This window comes from Paralichthys olivaceus, chromosome 3 (assembly GCF_024713975.1).
Source record: "Paralichthys olivaceus isolate ysfri-2021 chromosome 3, ASM2471397v2, whole genome shotgun sequence".
NCBI lineage: Eukaryota > Metazoa > Chordata > Actinopteri > Pleuronectiformes > Paralichthyidae > Paralichthys > Paralichthys olivaceus.
Genome location: NC_091095.1, coordinates 24231827 through 24257344, shown reverse-complemented (window position 1 = coordinate 24257344; position 25518 = coordinate 24231827). Strand labels below are relative to the sequence as shown.

Genomic DNA, 25518 nt, shown 5'->3' with positions numbered 1-25518 from the left:
TTACAATAAAGACTGGAAACAGGAAGAAATGTTCCGCCTGGCTCTGTCCAATGGTTAAGAAATAAATAGTCTCTTCATCAATGTGAGATCCAAGACTGAAAAATCTCCTGCACTCTTCTTACACCTGAGTGTGGTTTGCTTGTTCTAGCTCTGTAGATTCTCTTTAGGTCTGGACTTTGACTCGGCCAGATAAGACGTTAGATTTGGGTTAACCTTTGGCGTCTGTGTTTTGCTGGCTAAAATACAAGAATTGCGTTAGGAGTGCTAATGATGAGGACTCAACTTGTCACATACGACAACATGACAGCATCTGTTAAAGTGCTATTATGAAATAAATGGAAGCACACATTCTTCTACTTTACCTGTTTCTGAGTGTCATAAACCACTTTGCAGTGTTCTGGCATCCGATAATCCTTCAATCCGGTCGTTCAATTTCTCCAACTGTACCTCCCGGATCATACCTGAAGCAAAACGCCCACACTAACCCAGCCCCCTGCACTGTTTTGATGCAGTGGCTTAGAGACTGCAGCAGGTTTTTCTCCGTAATCTCTCAGGGTTCATATTGCCCTTCACAACCTTACAGTGGCCTGCTGCAGAGAAGCACAGCTTTACGCTGCCAGCTGTCTTTATGATAGGAATGGTTAACGGAAAATCCTGTTAGTAAGTGGTGCACATCCTCTGCAGGTTTTTCCTAATATATTCTGGAAATTTAATTAAGCACACAGATGTTTTATGGGTTTTGAAAATACAGTAAATGCAACAAAAGCACTTATGTATTTTAAATGTGCCTTTGTTCTTTCAGCCTGGGCCCACGATTGTGTTAATGCTCCACATCTAACATATGTTATAAAGCATCTCAAGCTTTACTCTTCCTTTGTCTCTGCAAAGATCATTTCCTCACCTTGTCGCTGCACACAGAAACATAAAATAAGAGCACAGACGATGCCCTGTCAAGGTATCAAAAAAGATTATTGAGGTTTTCTCATCTGTACAGCAGTCAAAATGACACCTCAACACCTGCAGGCTCAACTTTTCATTGAAGAATAACTTTATACAACAATGCATGATCGTGCACATGTAAATAAATGTAAGGGAACGTGTGAACAACGGCATTGTTTATTCTCACAGTGAAATAAAACAGATGTCACATAAAGGACATCTTTAAAAGGTGCACAGCTTGAGACTCCCCGTGGACCGCCTCTCTTTACAGTTCCCATTGTTATTGAAGTACTACAACCTGTTACTTTCTGACCTCACCCATATCCAGTGTCCAGACTTGAGGGAGGAGCTGTGAGCTTACTGTATCACTCACTCTTTGCACCCCTACAGTGAAAGCATTTTTAGAGCCGGATTGCTGCAATGATGAAGTCAGGTTTTGATCACAACTCATATCCCCAATAACTAATAATAATTTAATAACCTTTTTTTGTCATTTAAATAACAAAAAAACTTTTATGAGATGGTTCTGCAGATTAAAAAATATCTATATTTCATAGTTATATTTACTAATTACACCATACAGTTCCAAACCCTGTTAGACTGAGGTGAAATACAATGTTTAATCCCTGAATGACACTGTAACATAATAAAGCACATTTAAGTCCTTTAGGTGCACAAGTAATATTTTAGCCATCAGCAATCTCTGCCAAAAATTCTTCAATTTTCTTTGTCAAAAATTGATTAATTCAGACTGGTTCCCTAACAAATTGTGTAATAAATTAATTTATCATATTGAACTATTTCCCATGGTGCAGAACATCAGGTAGCACTGCATGTTTAATAACATTTGGCATGCATCATAAAATTCAAGATGGCATGAAATTGTGTCCAAACTCCCATTATAGTGTTAATTCAGCAGCTATGTACATTATTCTCAATTACTTTTGTTGACAATTGAAATAAAATGTATGCAGTTCAACATGGAACACCTAGGATTAAATATTATTTGTTCATTTATCTAAACACCAGCTTCTGCTGACAGATGCTAAAACATGAGCTGTACTTGGCAAGTTGGCAATAATGGTTATTTGAGAAATCGAATATCCTAGTTCTTAATACAATATAGCACTTTTGCTAATGTGGGAGAAAAAAATAGAACAAACTTCCAGATCCCACTTCCATTGGGAGCTGAAGCCAATCCCATCTGAGATCAGGAGAGAGGTGGGGCACAACCTGGACAGGTGACTAGTGTATCGCAGGGCCAACTTAACACGCTGACAAAGCGGTGTCATACACGAAGAAGAATCTGACAAAGATGTCAAGAGAGCTTTTGGTGATTAGGCTCGATGCCAGTGTCCATGTGCTGTAAACAAAACGTGATCTCTGCAGTGGAATACATGTCTTCTGTACTACAACTGCTTGCTTCACCACCCCTCACCTCAACACTGCACAGACAGAGACAGAGACAAAGACACAACAATCGTCTTTGTGAACACCTTTGAATCTTCCATGTGTGAAAGACAAACTCTGGAGAAAGTCTGGACCCAACGTTGCAGGCTTCCACTGGAGTTCATGTCTAAAAAAGACTTTACAGAGATAAACAACCGTTCAAGCTCACATTCACACAAACGTGGGGAGGACATGCAAACTCCACACAGAAAGGCCCCTCTCAAAATGGGACACAAAAAAGGGAAAAGGGAGCAAATACAGTATATGTTGAGGTGTTAAATTGTGTTGTGCTCACTAACAGCTGGAGGGGAAGCAACCAGAGCCAGAATCCATATCGGTTGGATTGATCCAGCTGAGCAGTTGTAAGTCAATTTACAGAAACTGCACATCTCATAAAACGTCATATCACTTCCATTTCACATAATGTTAACTTACCTGCCTCGAGCAACTGCTACCACCCGACTTAAGGTTGTGTGTGTGTTTGTGTTCTAATTTGTGTTACCTTTTGTTGATACACACCATTGGGAATAGCAGTCCTCATGGGACCCAAGACCAAGTCTTTTTCTGAGATCTGTTTGAGTTAAGATGTGAATTGAGGTGAAGGTAAGTTTAGGCAGTGGCAGATTGCCCATCAGGAGCCCCGGGACATTTCCTAGTGGTCTGCCGTGAAGAGTCAACCTGTCAAACTTGTTGACAGTGAGTATCTGCTAAGACTATTTGACCTGCTGTGACTATGCTGTGCACTTTTTTGCTTGGACTGTTTGCACAAGCACATTATGGGAACATATATTCCTTATGAGGACAACAAAAGAAATCCTAATAATAATAATAATTTAAAGGTGGAGACATGTTGTAAGTCTCTTGAAAATGAATGTAAGTCAATACACTTGGACACAATGAGGTCGGGGGAAAGTTAGATTCCAAGGGCCCAGCATGGACAGGGGGCCCCCAGAGAACACTATTACTGTTCTTATTGAGGTTATTATTATTAGTATTATTAATAATTAATGTTAAAAAAATGATCATTTAATCCACTAAAAAGTTATAAATGAAATAAAGTTGTGGTTTGTTTCTCAACTTGTGGCTTTCTTTTCATTTCAGTGACCATGTTAACAGATTAGAGTGGCCACACTAACGGGTTCAGCTGCTGCTCCTCTAGAGGATTCTCGAAGTCTGGTCTATCTTTTTTTCCTTGTACCATGCGCAGGGTCACAGCAGAATAGATGGTAAAAATATCTTTCACCACAGTTAATGTTTCCCTGTCAAATCTCTGCACTTCTTGTACCTCCAGCACACTCTCGGCACTCCAGAGTTTCTGTTGACTCAATCAATTAATTTGTTAGAAAAATTTTTATAATGAAATATATGCAGAAGCAGACGTACTACACACATAATACAGTAGGCATTGCAGAAACCTCAGAAAGGCTGTTGATATATTAAAAGTTAATGTAAATAACTTCAGATGATGGGTAATATTATATTATTTCATTGGGCCTGAAATTTCCTGTCATTGTAATCACACCTAAAGTCTGAGACAAATATATTTTTTTCTGTGAGTAAAACAAACAGCTCTGGCACACAAACGTGCTGGTGAGACACTGCCAAACAGGTTGGATGAGTGCAGGTAAGAGAGGAGGAAGGGCTATGCTAATGCTGGCACACACACACAAAACACACACACAGAGAGAAGCTAGCATTACAGGCAGACACAACACGGCCAGGTCAGACTAACAGGTGTAAAAGTGAGCACAGTAAGTGAATACACAGAACAGTCAGTGTAGCCTATAGGTAAAGCAGACATAGTGTTTCATAGGCTGGGAGAGTTTCAGGTGTCTCAGCAGGCAGCTCTCACTGTCGGCTGCAGTTTTTTTTAGCTGGAGAAGCATAGAGAGGCACAGAGAAGATTCTGTTAGAGTGGCCAGTATCCTCTGCTGCCCCCTCTTTGAGACACACATACACACGCACAGACTGAGGCAACCACTGGGGCATTCAACCAACTCAGCTTTGAAAGGTAAATGTGCAAATTCAGTTTGCTTAGAGCTCAAGGACTTGGACTGGATGTGTGAATGTGTGTGCCTGCTCTCCATTTCCCCAAATTAATTCAATTACTTACTTTCTCTTCTTTCATCCATCACTGCCTGTGATTACATGCAGCCGGTCATAGTCCGGTTCAAGAGCCATTCAGGTTAATCAGGTTACTTGAACCTTTGCTGCTCTGAGATCGAGTCCAGTAAACAAGTTAACAATATTTTCATCCTCCTTACTGAACAGTGGTGGCTTACTTCAAATAGACAAGAGTGAAGTGATGAAGGAAGTCTCACACACACACACACACACACACACACACACACACACACACACACTCACACACACACACTCATTGCTAACAGTGGACTTTCATTCTACATCAACCAACTGTGGAAATCTATTCTATGTTTTTGAGTCCACAAAACACTTCTGGAGTTTAAGGGGTAAACTTTGTCGCAGCCGAATCTGATACAATTGAAGTCAGTGGTGACCTACACTTCAGATAAAGCAGAGAGAGCATGACGTGCCTCCATACTGCTCGTGTGGTGTCACCCAAGTGTAGAACTCCAAAAGTGTTTTGTGGACTCAAACAATTCACCCACTTCCCCATCGGCTTATTGGTGAGTAGATGATGAGAGCGTTTTCCTTTTTCAGTGAACTAACACTTAAGGTTTTTTACCATATTTTTACTGCAAATCTGGTTTTCAATCTGTTTTAAAGAAATGGCAGAGGAAAGACTTGCATCCTTGAGCAACGTCTACCTTCACACACATACAGATGAGCTGGAGAATGTTCCGATTATAGGGCCCGGACTTTCTTTTAAAGTTTGCCTCTCGCATGTGAACAGTCTAAGCAGGAGAATCTAGATGCGTTCACAACAACACAGAAATCTCAGGAGCATTTCAGGTGAGGGGTGGTACAGGAGGCAAGATGTAAGGTATATATTCCACTGCGGCGATCATGTGACTTAGTTTAGAGCGCATCAACACTGGCGTCAGTCTTTAACACCAAAAAGTCTTTGCGGAGGTCTTTCACGTGTATTGCACTGCTTTTTCATCCTGAGATATTTGTATTCTTTTGTTTCAGTTTTGTGTCGTCCGTGTGTAAGAAACATCATCAACGCAACTACACACTTGCAGTGAATCCTCCAGAGGATCTCCTGCTGTATTATTACATGCTCATTCGGACATTATACAGTTTGAACTAGGGGGCTGAAAGGAGAAAATCCGGAGCGTTTCCCCAGACATTTGCGTTGTCACATACAGACCGTCCGGATAATGTCGGGAGATTATCTGGAGTTCAGTGCACGTGCGAAAGCAGCCATGAACACATGAACACAATTGAATCCAAGGAAAGCAAAGTGTAAAAGTAGCCACAGAAGCAGAGTTTCTCTCAGTGACAGTTTCATTTGGTTCTCGAGTAACCAAGTGAAGGGAGCTGATAATGAGTGTGAAGGTGCATTGGTTACCATGTAACAAAACCCACCACTGGGGGCCCAGTGTGTTTGTGTTGTGTTCCTCTAGGGGCTCCTTCCCACTAACATTCATTAACAGAGGGACAGAGGTGAGGGTTAAAAGACCTGCTGTACATCATAGTCTACCTGCTGTGGGTTTGTACCACTGTGTTTTGTATTGTACGAGTTGGTGTGAACACACACACAGAGCGGCAGGTTGTAATTTAACAGGTGCTGTGGCTGCAGGCATCAGGTATCGCTGTATCCCTCTGTGTGTGGGACAGATAGAGGAAGAGGGGAGAGATACTGCTCAGTGAATATAAAGCTTTACTCTCTCATTTCTCAAAAGCAGCTTCTAGAGATGAGGAACTTGATATTATTGAGCAACAGAAACTTGTCATTGCCCATTGTCTTGTAATGTAACTCAAATTTGAAGGTACTTACACGATTAATTCACACATTCAGATTGTTACTGAACACATCATATGATCAGGTAAAATATGTTTGTGATGACTATCCATCAGCATTTAATGAAGTTCAAGCTTTTATTACGTATTATTAAACCAGTAATATTCAGTCTTTCATAATGTGTGGAATGATATGAGAAGATAAGTGTGTAATAATAATGATAAAGGTGATGAATGGTTGGATGATGATATCACACTGTAAAAGCGGAAATTCTGCATAATGAATACTCTAGAGAATTTCTAAAGTGGGATTTTGTTGGAGGGAAAACAAAAACAATGGTGACAACTGGTGCAGCAGAGGTTGTAGAGTACTGATTGTCAGTCCCTTGCATGGCTTTAAGGTCCAGTGTGTAATTTAGGTGAAAGGGATGTATTGGCTGAAATTGAATGTAAAATAATCCTCATGATGTTTTCATCTAAATTGGATGAATTGTTGTTTTCTTTAACCTGGAATGGGGACTTTATATTTAAATACTTTATATTTACAGTGAGGGGGGTCCTCTATGGAGGCCACCATGTTTTTTACTGCTGTTCAAACTCTACTAACTAAACACCTTCTGAGTTTTTATGACAACTGAAGGCTACCACAGTTTCTTTTTCATGTTTGCAAAGGGAGGGTGAGGTGAGGAGTATTCAGCTGCAACATGCAATTTCACCACTAGATGTCACTAAATTCTACACACTGTACCTTTAAGCTTCAAGACATTACCGGCTTTGTGCTACCACTTTCATACAGTGTGAAGGACTGAAGGGCAGGTCAGACCATAACCTAAATATTGTTGTTGGCAGACAAGGTGAGTCAGTGACAAGGCCGGGGTCCGATTACTATAAATCAGAGGAAAGTTAACTTCGCCAAAGTGAGCGCAACAAGCACAATTTGTTGCTTTCATCTTGCAATTTCAGTTCAGAAGAAGTACTTGTTATGGATTACTGCAATGTCTCTACTCCTCCTTCATTCATAGCACAGACAACCAGGAGAGCAACAATGGCAAGTGTGTCGTAGATTTAAGATGAAACAGGAAGTAGTTATTTAAGGTGTGATAGACAGTGCTGTAGTGTTAAAAAGTGGTTAAACTATAATTATCAGGCAGCTCTCTTGCGCCGTTATTTAAAAGGTGTCACCCATATGTGAGATCATATATAGACTATGAGACTCAAACAACTGAAAACAAATCATTGTTCTAGATGTTTTTATGTGTACTGGTGTGGGGTAACCAATGATGGAATGTAACTTAATACATTTAGTCAATCACTGTATACAAATTTGAGGGACTACATTACTCACTGTGTTGCAATTTCATGTAACTTTATACATCATTAGTTCAGAGGCAAATATTGTACTTTTCACTCCACACCACGTCAAGCAATAGCTGCTACAAATTAAGACCTTTGCATTCAAAACATTAAGAGAAAATATAGATTTTAAATTAATAACATACACAGAGTGCGTTCACTGTGAAAATGGCCAAGTACACGCCCACACACAAAACATTCTGTGAAGAAGCACAACGAAACCACCTGTGTTAACCATTACGTCACAAACCAACATGACTACGCACACAGCCCGCTGTTGCCCTAGGTTACAGCGTCTCACATCAGAGGAACAGCTGATCGGTGTATTAAAGAGAAAAGTCCACCAAATGTCTGTGTCCTGTTCTGATGAGCTGCTGCATCGCATGGGACCGTTCATACAGTGAGAACCCACATCAACTCGGTCAGTTGACCAGAGAGACGAGGGCTGTACACTAAGAAGCCGGGAGAGCTGGGGTTGGGTGCCAGGCAACAGTGAGAAGGAGTGGGGGGGTGTTGAATTTGACTCAAACTTAAAAAAAATTGGCGATAACAAGTGCGTAAACAACCACAAGAAGGTGCATAAATGCTGTTTTGTGTTTGTACGTAAACTGCGTTTTCACCCCACTACAGTCCCGGTAATAGTTTAAAATGGACTCATTTTATTTTGTTCGCCGATTATTTCTCTTTCAATGCATATCTCTAAACCGAGATAGACAATCATCTTCTTAAACTTGACAAAGCCTCTTCAGATCCACAGGTGATATTCTACGTCTGCGAGCTGAGGCTGTTTCATTTTTGTCATTATTTGTGCACAGCCAAACTCTCCAGGGAGCCGCAATGTCACCAGTTGAGGTTGCCGGGAGATTTGTGATATGACAGCAAATCTTAAGGAAGTGCAAGAGTGAGACGATGAAGAGGCACATAGAGACATAAGGACAAAAACGTGGTGCAGGTAGTTGATGGAGGCTGCACAGCTCACCCCACATTCACTTTGTTCAATTAAACAGACTCTCCAGTTGTCTGTCAGACGACGGGGGTAAAAGATATCTGCTGCGTCAGAATGCTGTAGCCATGAGAATCAGTCTTTGTACAGTATTAAACACAGCATCTTATTTTAGATTACAAAGCTACATTTTTGATGTTTGGCTTCAGGTGATAGTGTTTTTTTAGAGATGATATGATTGCAACAAAAGAGTAAGAGCGACGGTTGGGTTGAGCAGTCTAGTGTATGATTTTATTGAGCAGCTTAGCTCAAATACATCACTTCATGCAGCCATGATCATTTGTAGTATGGCCACATTACATGCATTTCATTATCTGCTTATTTTCATAAGGGACATAGTTGATGTCTGAACATCTTTCTTTTATCCATTTTTTGTCTTCTCCTATTCTCATGGGATTTTTCTTACATTTCTGAAAGTGCAGAGAACATTATAATTGCAAATTTTATACAAATAATGCATGAATATTTCCAGCTTTCTGGCATTGTTTTGCACCTGCTGCTCTTTGATTTTCCGCAGCCCTCTTTTTTCTCTCTCCGCTTTTTTCTCTCTTAATACCATCTGACATTCCTTACCTGCAAGCAGATGCGATATCACCTGTCGTCAATTCGCTTTTCCTTCTGCAACACGATCTGATGTGTCTCTCAAACAACAAAAGGGAACAGAGGGAAGGAAGGGGGAGGTGGCAGAAGGGGGAGGGAGGAAAGGATGAGGAGGACGGTAGGCTGGTCTGCAGAGCGGTATCTCAGAGAGTCCAGCAATTTCTTTGTTATCTGCTCTCCGTGAGGGAGAAAAGCAACCCACCTTCTTTATTATCATCGAGCATTGATAAGGACAGCTCTGACTACTCATCTCTGCACAAAAGCGAGCTGATACCTCAAGGCTGTGTGTGTGTGTGTATGTGTGTGTGTGTGTGTGTGTGTGTGTGTGTGTGTGTGTGTGTGTCTGTGTGTGAGTGAATGAGGTGCAAGCCCAAAAAACACCAGGGGATATCTTTTTCTTTCACCTTCTCATGAGATAATTTGTAAAGGATTTGAGATCTCGCCACCAGTTCACCTCAGTACAATGGAGCTCAGTGGCATTCGGATGGTGGTATTCAGTGTAAAAAAAAAATAAGTGGAAGTATGGCAACTGCTCTTTCCAAATACAATGGTATGCATTCTCAAAATAAACCACGGACGTTTTTCCAGTTCCGTCCTCCCCTGTGGATTAATCTGTGTGGACACTTAAGTGTGGACACAAAATCAAAAATGATACTTGGGTTGGGTTTGGTCTGTCCACTTGAATTTTCAGGTTGCATCTTCCTGTAATTAGTGAAATCATCAGGTTCTGTTCAGGTTCAGACACTAAAAAAACATGCTTGGTTAGTTTTCTCTCACAGTTGGTTCACACAGAGAATTGCGGCCCGAGCTGCACCCTAGTGGAACAAAAAATTATGAAATAGAAAAAAAAGCTTGATATTGTCTGACTGACTGAGACTGTGCTATTGGATTATTATGAGTGAGCATGTCATGGTGTTTGGAAATAACAACTTTGATTATATTATCTCTTAGCGTTACGAAGCCCGGGTGAAAGAACACACAAAAGTAGGAGTTGACCTCATGTGTTTTAAATGAGTCCTACTCTTGTTTTTGCACTGAGCAGAACAAAACAGGATAACAATAAAGAGATAAAAGTGAGATTATGCTAATAAACAATCTTTAATTGTCATGTCCCAGAAGAAAATGTGATCATTGATACCACTCTGGCGGATGCTAAGCCTGGAGGGGATTAGCTTAGTTTAACATAATGACTTGAAGCGAGACCAAACAGGCTGCTTGGCTCTCCCCAAAGTTCAAACATAATAACTACCAACCTCTTTAGTGTGTTAAATCCTCTGGCAGTGTTTTTTTGCAGCAATCACTGATTGAAAATTGTTGCACACTATTGTTTGTAAAAAACAAACAAATGAGGACAAGGTTAGTAAGCATGATTTCCAAAATGTCATTTAAGATTATTTACATTTCACCCATTTTATGGAAGGAAGCAGTGCTGTTGGAATATGAAAGTTCCACAAAATCCCTCAAAGACCCTAAACTGTTGCTCATCATGCATATGAGGCATTTTTCTCGTGTCGCATATCTGCAGAAATGGTAAAAAAAATCAGTTCCTCCTGAGAAATGCTGGGAGATAGTTTGTTGCAATCATCAAATCAATGCAAAACTTGCCTGGAAGTTTTGAAAAATGTGTTTCCAAAATCCCAACCGACACATACAGTTCCTCTGGAAATATGTTGTTTTCTGGTTGATGTGTCTGTGGAAGAGGGATTATCGGCTCATCACACTTCTACACAAGTGAGTTTGATGTTGGCGACCATGCAAGTATCACGGCACCTCTGTTTCTTCTGTGCTGTCAGGCCCTGACCTTTACAGTCCTCATTAATTCATGATGCCGCCTTGTGTCCCCCTGCATCTTAATTTAGAGGAACAGCTTCATCAGATGTGTTAAATATAGAACTCTAAAGAACAAGAGTGTAAGTAGGAGTCATGCAGCGGATAGAGAATACTGAAAGATAATTCAAGCTACTCTTGTTCTGTCCCCAAAGTGCGAAAGGAAAACCAAACAACCCCAAAAATGTCAACTCTCCTTTCATTCCGGTGGCATTTTCTCAGTTTGTTTGTCTTTGCTTTCGCTTAGGTTATCTTTATCTGTCTTGCTATCTCTCCCTGTCTTCTGTTCACAATTCCCTACATTCAGTGTCCATAGATACTCCCTCTTCACTGGCTCCACTTACTTTAAAGTTCATGTGAATGGCAGCCACAGCCTGATTATATTGCAATGAAGATCTTGCACAAGTGCGGTAAATGAAATGTTGTCAAACTTATTTGATTTGAAGACAAAAACAGTTCTTTCTTATCCAGACAGATACATTTGAATATTTGACTTTATACTTAGCTACATGCATGCATACTGTGAAGCTGGCTAACAAGTAGCTATCAGCTAACACCTAACACTAATACATGGATAAGTGTTATGGCAACCGTCACAGTTTTGACAGAGGTGAGCCCCACAGTGTCAGATGTTGAAAACCCTTCACCTAGACTTATCAGTAGTTGCCCTGATCATTGATTGGGTCCAGGCAGGAGCTGTATATGCCTTATGACCATCAGTGTTGAAATGACTGGATGTCGGCAGAAAACTGGCTAATTTCAGTGTCACTTCTGCTGCCATTATCACAGGGCACAGCCCCATGGCTCGACAATAAAGTCTGCAATCAGTCAAAGACAGTAAACGTTTCCTGTGAAGGGTCGGATTGTGATTGCTCCTCAACCTATAGTTTGAAAGAGATGGGCTTGACAGGCAGATGGAAACATTAACTTGTGTCTTTGTTGCTGTGCTTTTTCCTCTGGCTATAAATTGCTGTCTTCCATACTGTGAGCTGGAGTCTAGAAGTAGGAGAGAGCAAATGAGCTCTGAAACACCGACTCCTTGGTAAAACACACTCGCCGTGACCTTTAGTTAACGGACAAATTGAGCTGCGGCCAGAGTACGCTTCCGACTCTTGAGTGAACACTGCTGGGCACTGTGAGGGAGTATGTGTGGATGGATGTAATTGTTTGAGTTGGTATAAGTTTAAAAAAGGTGATTTTTTGGTAAAATGGATTGATTATTGTGTTTACTTTTATTAATTTTTTTATTGTAGGTATTTTTGGTCTATTGAAGAAGCTTCTAGGTTTGCTGGCACCAGACAAAACAAGTTGTTCATTCCATTATCTTTGAGCGACTTGCGGACGCTTGCAGTCAGCCGATGACCTTTACTTCTGATTCAGTTGGACGCTGTGTTTGCGAGTGTGTGAGAGGTTGCTGCGAGGACTAAGGCAGAACACAATTCAGTCTGAATGTTGTTTAATATATAAATGCCATAAATGACATTTTAACATTTCCTTATCATTACAGAAAACAAAACAACAAGGCTTAATTTGATTCCCTCAACAAACTGAAGCACAGCTTTTGGCAGCTAAGCCGTTAGCTTCAGGTCCACTCTTCTAAAGCACCTCAAATTAATTTTGGAAAAAAAAAAACCTTCGTTAGGAAATGCTTTTCAAACTGCCAGGACTTAGGCAATGTGTGTAAACATATTGTACAACGAATTGACAACTTGGTTGTGCGACAACCGAATAGATGGGAGTATATAGTATGTAACTTACATGCTTAACACTAATAACAGCCTCAAGCTTGAGGGTCAGGAGATAGAGGAGGGAGCCAATACTGTGGGTTTCTGTTTGTGAACTGGTGCAGGGAGGATGTCGTATCCATTTACCTTGACCTTCTCATGTATGGAGTATTTTGAGTCATGGGTGTTGTACAGTGAATGGTATCCCAATGATGACACGTTTACTCTGAAAAAGACATGAATGCCAGAAACTGTCCACACACTGAGGTCTTCACATATGAAGAGTGCAGCAGTTGATTCTGCAGTTAGATGGTGCAGCATGCAATAGGCACGACTGCAGAGATTACGAGAGCAAAGGAAGAACAATTCAGCCTTTTGTAATTGATGTTTGAGTTAGGAAAAAAGTTGAAGGTCAGCTTCCTCGTAACTGCTGGAAAATTCTTCTTTGTTCAGCTTGACAATTAAACCCCCTTAATTATAATTTCAGGGTCGGACTGTAATGCCTTTATAGTTCTTTACCAAAACACAGATGTCCTTCCACTCCTTCACAAAAAGCACCGACTGTGGAGTGAGAAGCATGGCTGGCAGGAAATTATACGAGTCCACTTTTGTTGTAGGAGTAAATGATGTTAATGGTTATGAATGAACTTGCATTCTTTAGACATGCAATTACTCTTGCTGTCTATTGTTGGCTGTCAATGTTCCTGTCCAGCCTGAACAACTGTATGTGTCCCCTGCAAAGCTACTCACAATTGTATCCATTCCAGAATGTTGGGATAGTGTGGGGCTGTACAAAGCTGACTTGTGATCCTCACTTCAGTTCACAGTCATACGTATTAGTGCTCAAATTAAGAACTTAACCATGTTCAATAAATAATCTGTACTTGTAATACCACATAATGTTACTAAGAGATGAGACAGGATTTCCTCCACTTGATTTTAAGATTTTACTGATTTTGAGGCTTTGATAGAGACCATTTAACTTTCTAATATTTTTAATACCTGACAAGAGACACAGATTTCCCATACTGAGTAACCACCAAATGAAAAACTCACTCTGTCATTTTTTAGTTAAAATTTCCGCTCATTAAGGAGCTCTTCAGCTCACATTGTCATATTAATGTCAGACTATGTTGTCATGCTTCATCTAATGCCTTACTTAGAAATAAAGAGCTTGAATTATATTTTTAATGTTGGAATAAGTTTGACATGATAGGTGATGTGTGTCGAGTGTCAGTCCCTGAGATGAAGCATGCAATTATACTTCAAAGGAAATGGAACCAAGTCTGCACAGATGCCGCACTTGTGTGTGTGACAGCACGCACTGTCATGTGTGACAACAGGCTGACACCAAGCAGGTTGTCACAAGACGTGAGGCGGTCTTTCATCTGTGATTTCAACTTCTACTTCGAGTGAATTATTATGACTTCAGAAATGACGTTTTTAGACAAACCCTAATCCTTTTTTTTAAGTATATCAGTATATGTAGTGCTATGAAATACGTTGTTTTCCTTCAGAAAACGTCTAACGGTGGCTGCTGACAAGTTAAGACACAGCTTGCATGACGTGAATTTAACAAACCAGGGCTGGCTCTACATACACACACTTTAGTCTTACACACACACACACACACACACACGCGCACTGATCAAAGACCACTTTGTGTCCATTTCCCTCCCTCCGAGCAGTTCCTATCCTCCCCAGTCAATTTGACAAATCCATTAGGGATCCATTACAGAGACTTTATGAAAAGCAGCTACATTATTTTTTTCTTCCAGCACTGAGAGGAACATCATAAATAAACCCAGAGATGGTAATGACAGTCCTGAAGGGGGTTTAAGTAAGATATTTGTGTGTCAGTGCATCTGCATGTGCTTGTGTGCACTTCATGTGTCATATGTGTAGTTGTGACAGTTTTTTTTACTTCAGTATTTAGTATTTTTATACTCTATGTGAAGATTTTAGAGTTGGTGAATGACTGTAAATACTTTTCCACCCTGCTGTGTCTTTCACTAGACTTATTAAAGGTAATATGATGCATTATCTTGACATCTCCCATCTACTTTTTAAGTGAATTGAATATACTGAACTGTATACATTCTTTCACGTTCCATTCTTTATGTTTGGTGCTATTGCTGAACTAATTGTGTGTTGTATACTATACAATGTTGTACCAATATACAATATATGTGTTTCTTATCAGGCCTTCAGTCACCTGCAGTTCCCTAGAAATGAAGCAGTGGATCGTCTTTTTGAGCTTCTCTTTTTAGTCACTGTAGTGGTAATGGCCACAGCATGGAGCACTATGAAAGAGATCCACATGATTTATTTCTGTCAAAGTGTATAGATCTTTTTCCCTCTCACTAGTCACCAAGTGTGTGCTAGTTGTTGGCAGTGTTGGGTTTCTCTGTAGTTTTGTTATGAGGTAATATATGTTGTGAGATTCTGCTATACAGATACAACTGAATTGAATTGGGGCACGACTCCAAGCCCAACGGTATTAACTGCTATTATGTAGCCTAAAGAAAATGCATTTTCCAGTTGTGCCTACAGAATCCGTTATTACTCAGCAAAGCCTGCATAGCACCGCTTTAAATCAAATTACTAATGATTCAGTATAGTCTTTCAAAACAGGCCAGAGATAGTCACCAACCACACTGATATTACATGTTTTAATGTTGTTGCTGATTGGTTTACTGCTTCTCTTAGCCATTTGTTTTAATGTTGAACAGAAATTAGGAAAGCTCTGCAGATTCGTCCATGAGGACATAATTCACAGAAGACAGGGAGATAAGGAATAAGGACGGCACGCATGCTCTCCAGGTCAAGTGAAAATGTATATTGTAACTTTTTAAAAGGAATTTAACATAACTATGAAACTATTGGCAATTGGTGAAGTGACTGTGTTGTCAACTTCCCTCGTAAACATCCTTGTAAAACTAGACCTTCACTGCTGCTCAATGTGGTGTGAACTCGTTTGACTCGCAATTCCTCCATTCAGTTTGATCCTTCACAGTGTGAAAGGAAGTGATGTGACAAACCGGGATTTGAGTCTGGCTGGTTCCATACAGGAATGCTCTCAAGGATAGACACATGGCCGCACACAGGCAGCATTTTCCTGGGCTATGTGGAGAGAGAAAGAAAAAAAACTGGGATTTTAGATTGAGTGGCGTTCTGTTAGAAACCAGAGCTGCAGTGTCAAGTTGGAGCATACGCAGAAGCAGATACAGCCAAACCCACAGAAGCAGATATGGACAACTACATCTGTGCATGAAAATGACATGTCAAAGGTGAATGGATAAATAATAGTCTGGCAGGTGGAGAATTTATATTTCTCTTAAATCTGGGAAGTGACGCTCTAAAAACCAGGCAAGCTCACCTCACTGGTGTTGAAAAGACCTGCTATAAACAGGAAGTGGGTATTAGACAAGATGACAAGCTGTCACAAAACGTAGCTCAGATGTACTTTATGTACAAAGAGGGAAGACCTAAAGGTGCATCTTCTCGCCACATTACTCAAAGATGAGTTTTCATCTCCTGTCTCAGTCCCCCGCCATCTGCCCAGAAGGACACCCGGATGTTTTATCATTTTTCTCTCCTCCTTCCTCACTTGCGCTTCCGCTCCATCACCGTCCCCTGCCCCAACATCCTCATATGCCACATACTATTACACTTCCTCCAAAATAATGTCAAATGTACACCTCCCTGGGGACTTTCTTGCTGCTTTTTATGTAACTTGACAAATAGCTTGAGTCAGATGTTGTGCTATTCTGGCTTAGCAGTGATAGAGCACCAATCAAATGTGTACAAAGCAGAAAACTTCACATTGGTTCATAGTGCACACATGGTTCGTGCAGCTCTTTCACAGGCGTCATCTTCAGAACAAAAGTAGAACACGTGTATTCATTTAGAGTCAGAAAAGAAAACAAGTGTGAGAATGTTGCAATGCTACGAACAAAGACATTTAAATGATCAAACTACAAATAAAGGAGTCTGTAAATGGATCTTTTCAACAATCACTCACCCAATCGACTTCAACCTTTGTGAGTGTTGAGCTGAGGACCTGAGGAAATGCGGTGTCGACAGCAAAGTTTTTGGAATGAGAGGTTCTCGAGAAAAGCAACACGCAGAGAGCGATCCCTCCATTTTTTATAAACTGTAAACTGCATTTGCTGTTTCGCTGGTAACCCTGTTTAAGACACAACTTTTTGATGATATGAGTGATGACAGCCTGATGGGCCCTTAAATAAATAGATGGAAACAGTGTGGCACCCGCAGATAATAGACCCTAGAGTTCCTCCCAGCTCTGTGGAGCATTTCAACTTCCTGTAGTTTGTTGTTTTGGTTCGCATCCCTGAAATTAAGTGTTCTGGTTCAGTCTTGCGGCTCTCATCAACCTTGATTCCAGCTACAGCCATCGCAACAATGGCAGCAGGTTTTCAACACACCCACTGTTCACAGTGTGACAGGCACCAACACGATTCTTGGAATGTTGGCATGTATCCCAATACAAAGTCTGGATGGGGTGTGGAACAGGGATACCAGTAACACATCAGAAGAAATGAAGCGCTTACATAATGTTTGATTTTCATCAGACATACTCGAAAAAGTCACACTAAATTTGATAGCATGTCAATGTATACAGTTGCATTGAACCCCTTGTTAATTTGTGCTTATCTCATCTTGCTGATTATAACAATTACCATGCCATCACAATGTCTGCGTGGAGCTGCTCTAATGAGCACCACTTAAACAATAACATGATGTGATTATGGTTAAATGCTTTTCTGCACTGTCATAATGACGCCTTGTGATGCATTAGATTCAAGTCACATGGTCTGAATCTAATTGCTAATTTGTTTTTTCAATGGAAGTGAGCGGCTAATAGGAGTGTTGCATGATCATACAGGCAACAAAGTATATATTCTTCTTCTTTTGTTGTTGAAGGTCTCTCTCTTTCTTTTTCCCTCGCTCATTGTTGGTATTCTCCCAGTTTCCCTGGGTCCTGCTGCAGAGCTCAGGACCTCTGACATCAGATGTATTAGACTGTCAGTGGACTCAGCAGGACCTGCATGGATACCCAGAGCTCATGTGGTGTATGTGTTTGTGTGTGTGTTTTATTGCACTGTGCATACATGCAGCAGTGTGTGGGTGTGGGTGTTTGTGTGTTCCACAGCTGGCCACAGGGTGTGTAATCAGCACTTGCACCTCAGTGTGGGAGTAACGGGTCAGGGATTGGAGCTCTAAGCTGCTCTGCTCTACCTCCAACACCACAAATACAAGAACAACACCAGTGGATTAGGCCACAGTCATCCGTGGAGACAAACGCCTGCAGTGCATCTGCATTGTTCTTTCCATTAGATCCATGAACAGAGAGGAACTGTGTGCAGTGTTGGTTTTACCTGTTGTTTTCCACTGGTTCAAGGTGCATTGAAGTTTTAGACCTGGAATCATTTCTCAGTGGTGGCAGAAACAATCTCTGTGGTGGACTTAACTCTCAGTGATGGCACAAGAAGCCAGATATGTCATTTGAAGCAATGCTGCTGTGCTTCCCTGGGCAGTACTTTACACTCCACCGCACAGTTCACACAGTTGGCATTAAGTCAGCCTCCTTCAGTTTGGGGTATGGGGCTTCTTGGGGACCAGGGATCCCCAGGGAGCAGCCACACTCTTGTTACCACTATGGCCCAAACCAGTGGCTGTGTGCCTGCTAGTGGAATTATGTGCTGCTTATTCCCAAACTTACTACATATAAAAAATCACTCATCACAAATATTTATTTTTTATTGCAGCATTTACTCTGGAACTAATGGATTTGATTGCATTAGATTGGACAGGTGTCAACAAATAAACACTAGAAGTACTACTCTGTCATTGCATTCGGTAACAAACAACTACAACACAGTTTCAGTTGGAGCTACATACATCTAGAACGGAGCCGCAGATTCAGTTGTCACAATTACCTTACCTGGCATTCACAGTGTAGAGGTAAACCTCCAAATCTTTTGGTTGTCAGCCTATTTGCCTTACATACCTGCACCAGCAGGTTCATATTTATGTTCAGACCACAATGTCTTGGCAGTTGTTGGCTGGATAGCCATCAGGTTTTTGTGCACATATTCATGTTGTTAGAGAAATTGAGGAAAGTTCATTGGTCATTTTATTTGATTTTGCCAGGTAAGCCATCGCCCACCTTTTAGGATTTCAAGCTCAGATATGTTTTTTACCAGTGCGGAAAACTTTTAACAGTTTACTTTGGTGGGCAATTGTGTCTGTTTTAATCAAATATAGTTTAATTGCATACCAGCTATAGAGATTTTATCAGATGGGTTAAAAAATCACATTGTTCAAACATTTGAGATAACTTATACCTAGTGTGCAGAAGTATGTGTTGATGGCTGTGAATTTACTGTGTTCCTGGTCAGCCTACATGTCAGGACTCTACGGTTTCAAGACGTGCATTCTTCCGTTAGAACTAATGAATGGATTCAGAAGTGAAATGCTGGAGTGAGCAAAACATATTTTTAAACTGCTAAATATTGTGCATTGAACAGATGCTGTGAATATGAATTGATATTAATGTGAATATTGTGCTTTGAATAGCTACAGTAGCATAACTGCCTCTCTTTGTGTATATTTATGCTCGTACTTTGAGACTTTAACAGAATTTGCCAAAATAATAAATATGACCCTCCTAAGTGGGGTTTTTGTAAGATATCAGAGGTGGTAGATCTCGGCTTACGTTTGGAATTAGAAAGTGATCTTGTGCTTTCAAAGGATGGCGTCTACTGCTCTAGTGCCACATTTGTGGTTTTGACTGAATTATCTTGGTGTATGTCAGGAATACCATGGAATTCGGTCCATTCATCCTTGCTTGGTGAATTCCATAACTTGTTCCATTAACTTATCAGTTTTCATGAGTCCTTTGTATAGGCTGATAATAACAAAAATGCACAATGACAAAATTATAGTAATTCATTCTATGAGCGTATTTTGTTTGATGCTCAGTTGCAATACTTCAACACGCTGGCACAGCAAACTAAATGGGGATTGTGGTAAACATTATACCTCAATAACAGCTTTTGTTTTATTTATTTATTTGATTCACTTAGAATTTACCCAGTTTGAATTTACAAAATGAATGGATTTTGTTGTGTACTGTTGATTATGATTTTTTAGTAGGTTTAGATTCATTCATGTATTTATGTTGAATTAGGCAGGGGTAGAATGAAAGACCTTAATAATTATTTCTCTCTGTTTTCTTTGCAACCAAATGGTTCATATATCTCCTCTGTCCAGAATACAGCTACTGCAGCTATGTTTATTACAATGACAGCAGTATGACTCTACTTGGTGCTGGCACTGTGGTCTCTTCCCCTCAGTCTCTATGGTAATGGATTGATTAATTCACAATTAGCTCAAGTGTTGAAAGTCCATCTTCGTCTGCTTCTGGCAGTGAGGAACATCTGTTCCATACACGCAAACACACACATATATTTCACACACGCTGATGCTCCAACACATGCACACGTACACACACAAACCAATTTAAAGAAAATGCAAAATATACACACACGTGCGCGCACACGCACACAGAGCCTTTGTAAAAGGGTGACACATCTGCTGTTTGTTTTTCACAAATTATTGATAGCAGTAAACAGAAAGTTGAGGGGGAAAACAGACATTTCTCATGCTGATGGAATTTTCACAACCTGTCAGCCTATTCAAACCAATGCTTTGTTAGCAAGCAGGACGTCACAACAACATGAGACGCAATGTCACTGTCTTCACCACGTCTTCACCGTGCATTCTCCACAGCGAGGTAAGAGGAGGAGGGGGGTGACGGCAACAAAGGAAAAACAAAGTGGGGGACAGGTGGAACGTGGTTTATTTTCTCAAAAAAAATATTTCAAAGCCCTTTGGAAATAAAAAAAACACCATTGCCTCCAGCCTAATTTTTGCTATGACTGTAAATTATAACATTGTTTTAATGAAAGTAAGACTGATCCAAAAATACATTTCCTATTAGTTCAAATAAAAACATTAGTTACACATGAAATTTGACTTGAGAGATGTTTATTCTGTATTAAAGAGAAAACATTTACAATCCATCATACCGGCATGACTGTGATCTAATTAGTCAGGGAGTTAAAGCATGGAAATGACAGTCTCTATGTGCCTCTCACCAGCTGTGTCCCTCTTACTCTACAACATGTGGCCCATAATGAAGCCAGATTAGTAGCACTTGTAAATAAGATGGATCAGCCCCATATCCCAGGAATGGCACTCACAATTTATGATAGCACTCTGTGCAATTTATGCCCAGTGCCAACATTCATTGCTAAGGCAAGAAGTGGCAGTAAGGTAGCGAGGGGGGATCCTGGTGGTAGATGGTCATGCAGTTCTTCGGGGGCAAATTCAATCTCAAAATGTTTTGCACTGTTTTACTACGGTTTCTGGGTTGAATGACGTTTGGTATGTGTGCCAGAGGTGTTGCCCGATGAGCAGCAACTTCTATAAAACCTGCAGTAGTAAAAAGGCAGTGCACACATAGGATTCCTAGGGTCATCAACAAATGTGTTAGCTAGAAGTGTAACGAAACTCTAAATCCACGGTTTGGTCTTTTTTTTTTTTTTTTAAGGTGGGGGCAGGGATTTAGGGGGTTAAAAAAAGTAAAAGTGGGGGGGAACATTTCAGTTTTCTATTCAATCAGCAACATTTGGAACAGAAAAGAGAAGGACATTGAGGACACAACAAAAGTCACCCAAAACAGAAGAAAACTCTGCTTAAGACAATATTGCACTAAAGAACCGTCCTTTCAGCAGTTGTGGGAAGCTCTACAGATGCACACGTCTGGATTTCCTCAATTGAGTCTTCATATGACAGCTTCTGAGTGAGTTATCCGTTGATGCTGAAGACAGCAAGACCATTTACGTTCCTGTCTTAAGTGTGTGTGTGTGTGTGTGTGTGTGTGTGTGTGTGTGTGAGAGATGAGAGAGAGAGCCTACTACCCATCACCTGAAGTTCTTTATGTTAACTTTTGATATAACAACCTATCTGATGTTTCTGGTGTGACTGCTGAATTTCCTTTTTTAAAGTAGTCCACTGTACTCAAATAAATACCAGTACTATACAGTGTGAACCCGTCCATCTTCCTCTCTCTCTCTCTCTCACACTCTCTCACACTCACACATTTATGGCCATTTTTAAGGCAAACCCTATGTAAGAACATAGCAGAGCTGCAGTTCTGCTACTTCGCGGTTCGTTCCTCTGGAGTCGCAACACAAAATCGTGTTGCGACCTTATTCTAGTGGTCATGCAGATGTTGTTGGAAGCAATGGGCACTGGAGGTTTTCTGGGGGGTTTGTAGATAATTGTATTGTCTGGCTCAGTTGGAATGTTTCCTCTCTGAGATTCTGATCCATGTTCACCTGACTGCATTACATCACTACTGCAGATTTGTTAGCTGCACATTTATGCTGCCAGTCTCCTGTTCTGCCACATCCCAACAATGCTCCACTGGATTAACATCTGGTGACTGGGGAGGTCACTGGTATTCGCTGTCAGGTTAATGGAAGCAGTTCGATCTGCTGGAAGTAGCCATGTGGAAGATGAGTAAGAATTTTGTGTTTCACTAAAAGTCCTGATGAATCAGATCAGGATGGTTTTCAGAAGTGAAAACTGAAGTGGTCGCCTGCACTTGCAGTCCATCCACCTCAAGCTTGGACGTGCTGTGCATTCTGAGATGCTTTTCCCGCTCACCACAGTTGTGAAAAGTGACTCAGCTAGAAGCAGTTCTGGTCTTCCTCCTGTGAACACTGTCATCAACAAGGCTTTTCCATCCCAGAACTCCCACTCACCTTCATTTTTCTTGTTTTTCGTACTATAACAATCAGAAACTCTATAGAGACTGTTGTTTGTGATCAGCAGTTGCAGAACTACTCAAACCTCTCTGACATTAACCCTCTAACAACTCTTGGTCAAAGTCAGTTGCATCACACTCCCCGCCCATTCTGATGTATGATGTGGAAATTAACTAAAGCTTTATTCATTGCACTGCTGCCACATGATTGACTGTAAAATTGCATGAAGGTGCACAGATGTTCATGAAGTGCTTGATGCGTAAACTATTCCCTATGCCATTAAATAGCCTGTTGCATCTGTTCATCTTGCTTGAGCACCCTCGTATCTCGATTAGAAGACCCAGCTCCAATGCTGTCATGCTTAGAACAACCTGGTTATCCTGGAACATTAGCACTATTGAGGGCAATGACAACCTGAAGTCAGATTATGACAAAGTTAATGACCGCCCTGTTCTGTTTGTCTCTGTGCCGTTAATGAGGCTGTCTGGGAGCCAGAAAAATCTATTCCTTTACAAGTTTGACCCCGAGAATTTCATGTAAATATTATCAGCGGATTTAAGTAATAGACTTGAATTCATCACATATTTGACATACAATGACATAAAACACTGGTTGTGTGAACTGAATAAGCTCTAACTTTTCAATTTTACAAGTTTGGCTTCTTACCCATAAACTAGAAATAAGTGAAGCTTGACTTATTTCGACATTTAACCACTTATGTTTTAAAACACAGTAAAACCATATTATCTGAAGAATAAACAGGAAGCCAGGGCACCTGATGTTAGTTACTTTCATAGAAAAAAATGGTCAACATGAGCTTTTATTTATTTATTTAATTTACATAATTACATAATTTCTTGTTTGTACTAGTTTGAACATTACAACTCCTTATGTGGCTAAGGGACATATGTTGCATCATACAACAACAACAATATTATTATAAGCCATATGATTGATGGCCAACCTGGGAAAAAAGACTTAAAAAATGTTTTTAAGGAATGTAGCTTTACAAAAAATTCCCCAGGGCCACGCTTCAGGTAATTTCAAGTGTATGTTCAGAATGGGCTCTATATTAAGAGCTCTAAGTAGCATTGTGAGAATGTGAGAATGTGAGAAGTAGCTTGTGAGAATTTGAATTAATCCACAAATTGAAGAAAACCTTCAGAAGCCATGCTATACAAAAATAGGGGGGTGATATATATATATATAATTTTTTTTTCAAATCTTCCTCTTCAGGGTCGTTTCTACTAGCAGCAAGATTGGCCGCAGTAAGTGTTCTTTAGTGCAATTCCTGTTGTGGAGCTTATTTCTGAAACAACGCAGGATAGAGAGGCTATTTATGTTGTGGGGAGACACGCCACACACATCGACCTACCCCCCTCTTACAGAAAAATTACTTAAGAGCATTCATGTTTATGTGCATGAGTGCCTATTGTTTACAGTCCACAAAAGCACTACATGAAGATCACACTTCAATGTTGGGAAGATAAGTAATGGTATTGTAATTGAACAGATGCTATAGAAGTAGAGTGAAAATTAGGATGAATTGCTGATTGACTGTAAATTTTGTCTCAATAATATATATGATTGTAACATAATTCTTCTACTTCACACTTGTTTCACTTTTCTGAAATAGTGATTCTGACCATGGAGGTCCCAAGGGTCAAGGGGGGTAGCAAGATAATATCTGGGGGATACCAAGGTTGATGATGGTTAAAAAAAAATCAGTAACATATTTTAAACTCAATAATGTTTTTTTCTTCTCGTGGCATTTACCAGGAACATGATTTACCTTACAACTGATTTTCTTCAGTATGTTTATGAGAGAACATAAAAAATATTTTTACTTTTGTGCAAAGTGCTTACCCAAGCCCCATTTTGCCAGTAATCACATAAAACAATATGGAGCAAAAGCTTCCTAAAAGGTTCCAGCTCAAGAGTCCAACAGCAGCATCCCCTTCAGATGAGAAACACAAGGCACTGGCCTAAAAAAAGATTGGGTTACCCACTGTGTGTTCAGAAGTGCTTGCTTATCAAACTACCACTGAAACACAAGTGACATTTGACCCTAAACGCACCAAATCCTTGTGTTATTTCAACATAAAGAAGGATGCCTATGGGGCCGATAGCCAGTGGTAACTGAGCTTAAGTCCCTGCTCAGGCCCTGGCAGCTTCGTACGAAGTTGCATATCAGGTCGCACAATCGCACATCTATGATAAGAGCTATGCCTGGTGAGAAAATAGCTGGCAGGCCGTTATCAAATGACACAGTGAGATAACACATTCATGAAATGGCAAACAACACTATACCAGGTCATGGAGGGCAGATTATTTTCAGGTTCATGCTCATTGAGTCCAAGGAAAGATTTGACACTTCTCCTTTCCACCGGATTTGTCTCTATTTGTCGTACCCGCTGTGACAATCCATTAAGATCATACTGTATTCTCAGGTACTATCATTATAGTAGATCTGATTGTTTAACTTGTCCGCCAGGATCGTAAATATAGACAGTTTGCACCGCTACCTGCCCCTGCTCCCACTAGCATCACTTCTGGCTAGCTATACTCAGTCTCAATCCACGAACTACCAGTTGTACTTGACCAGGCTGATCCCGGAAATACAAACACAATATTTGTAGCAAGATGTCAGAACTTACGATCAGATCTCAGGATCTTCAGTTACAACATACATTACCTGCTTTGGCTGCTCTTGTTAGCATAGCCTCCACTCAACGTCACTTCCGCCTAATTTTGCTGGTTTAACATGACAATCACGTTTAGTTTATCTTATATTCCTACATTTGAATACTAAAACTAACAAAACATCATGCCTTCTGTGCCTTGCCACTGTGCCTTACTTCAGAAAGCAAAT

At 40.4% G+C, this 25518-nt stretch overlaps 1 protein-coding gene across 1 annotated transcript in view; it reads left to right on the top strand.

The window, feature by feature from the left end:
• The first annotated feature begins 4073 nt into the window (after window positions 1–4073).
• The window catches only part of LOC109625321 (inactive N-acetylated-alpha-linked acidic dipeptidase-like protein 2), a 428309-nt gene continuing 406864 nt past the window's right edge, over window positions 4074–25518 (top strand). The window contains exon 1 of the mRNA XM_020080522.2: window positions 4074–4399. The gene's annotated coding sequence lies outside the window, so the exon portion shown is untranslated. The remainder of the gene's footprint in view (window positions 4400–25518) is intronic.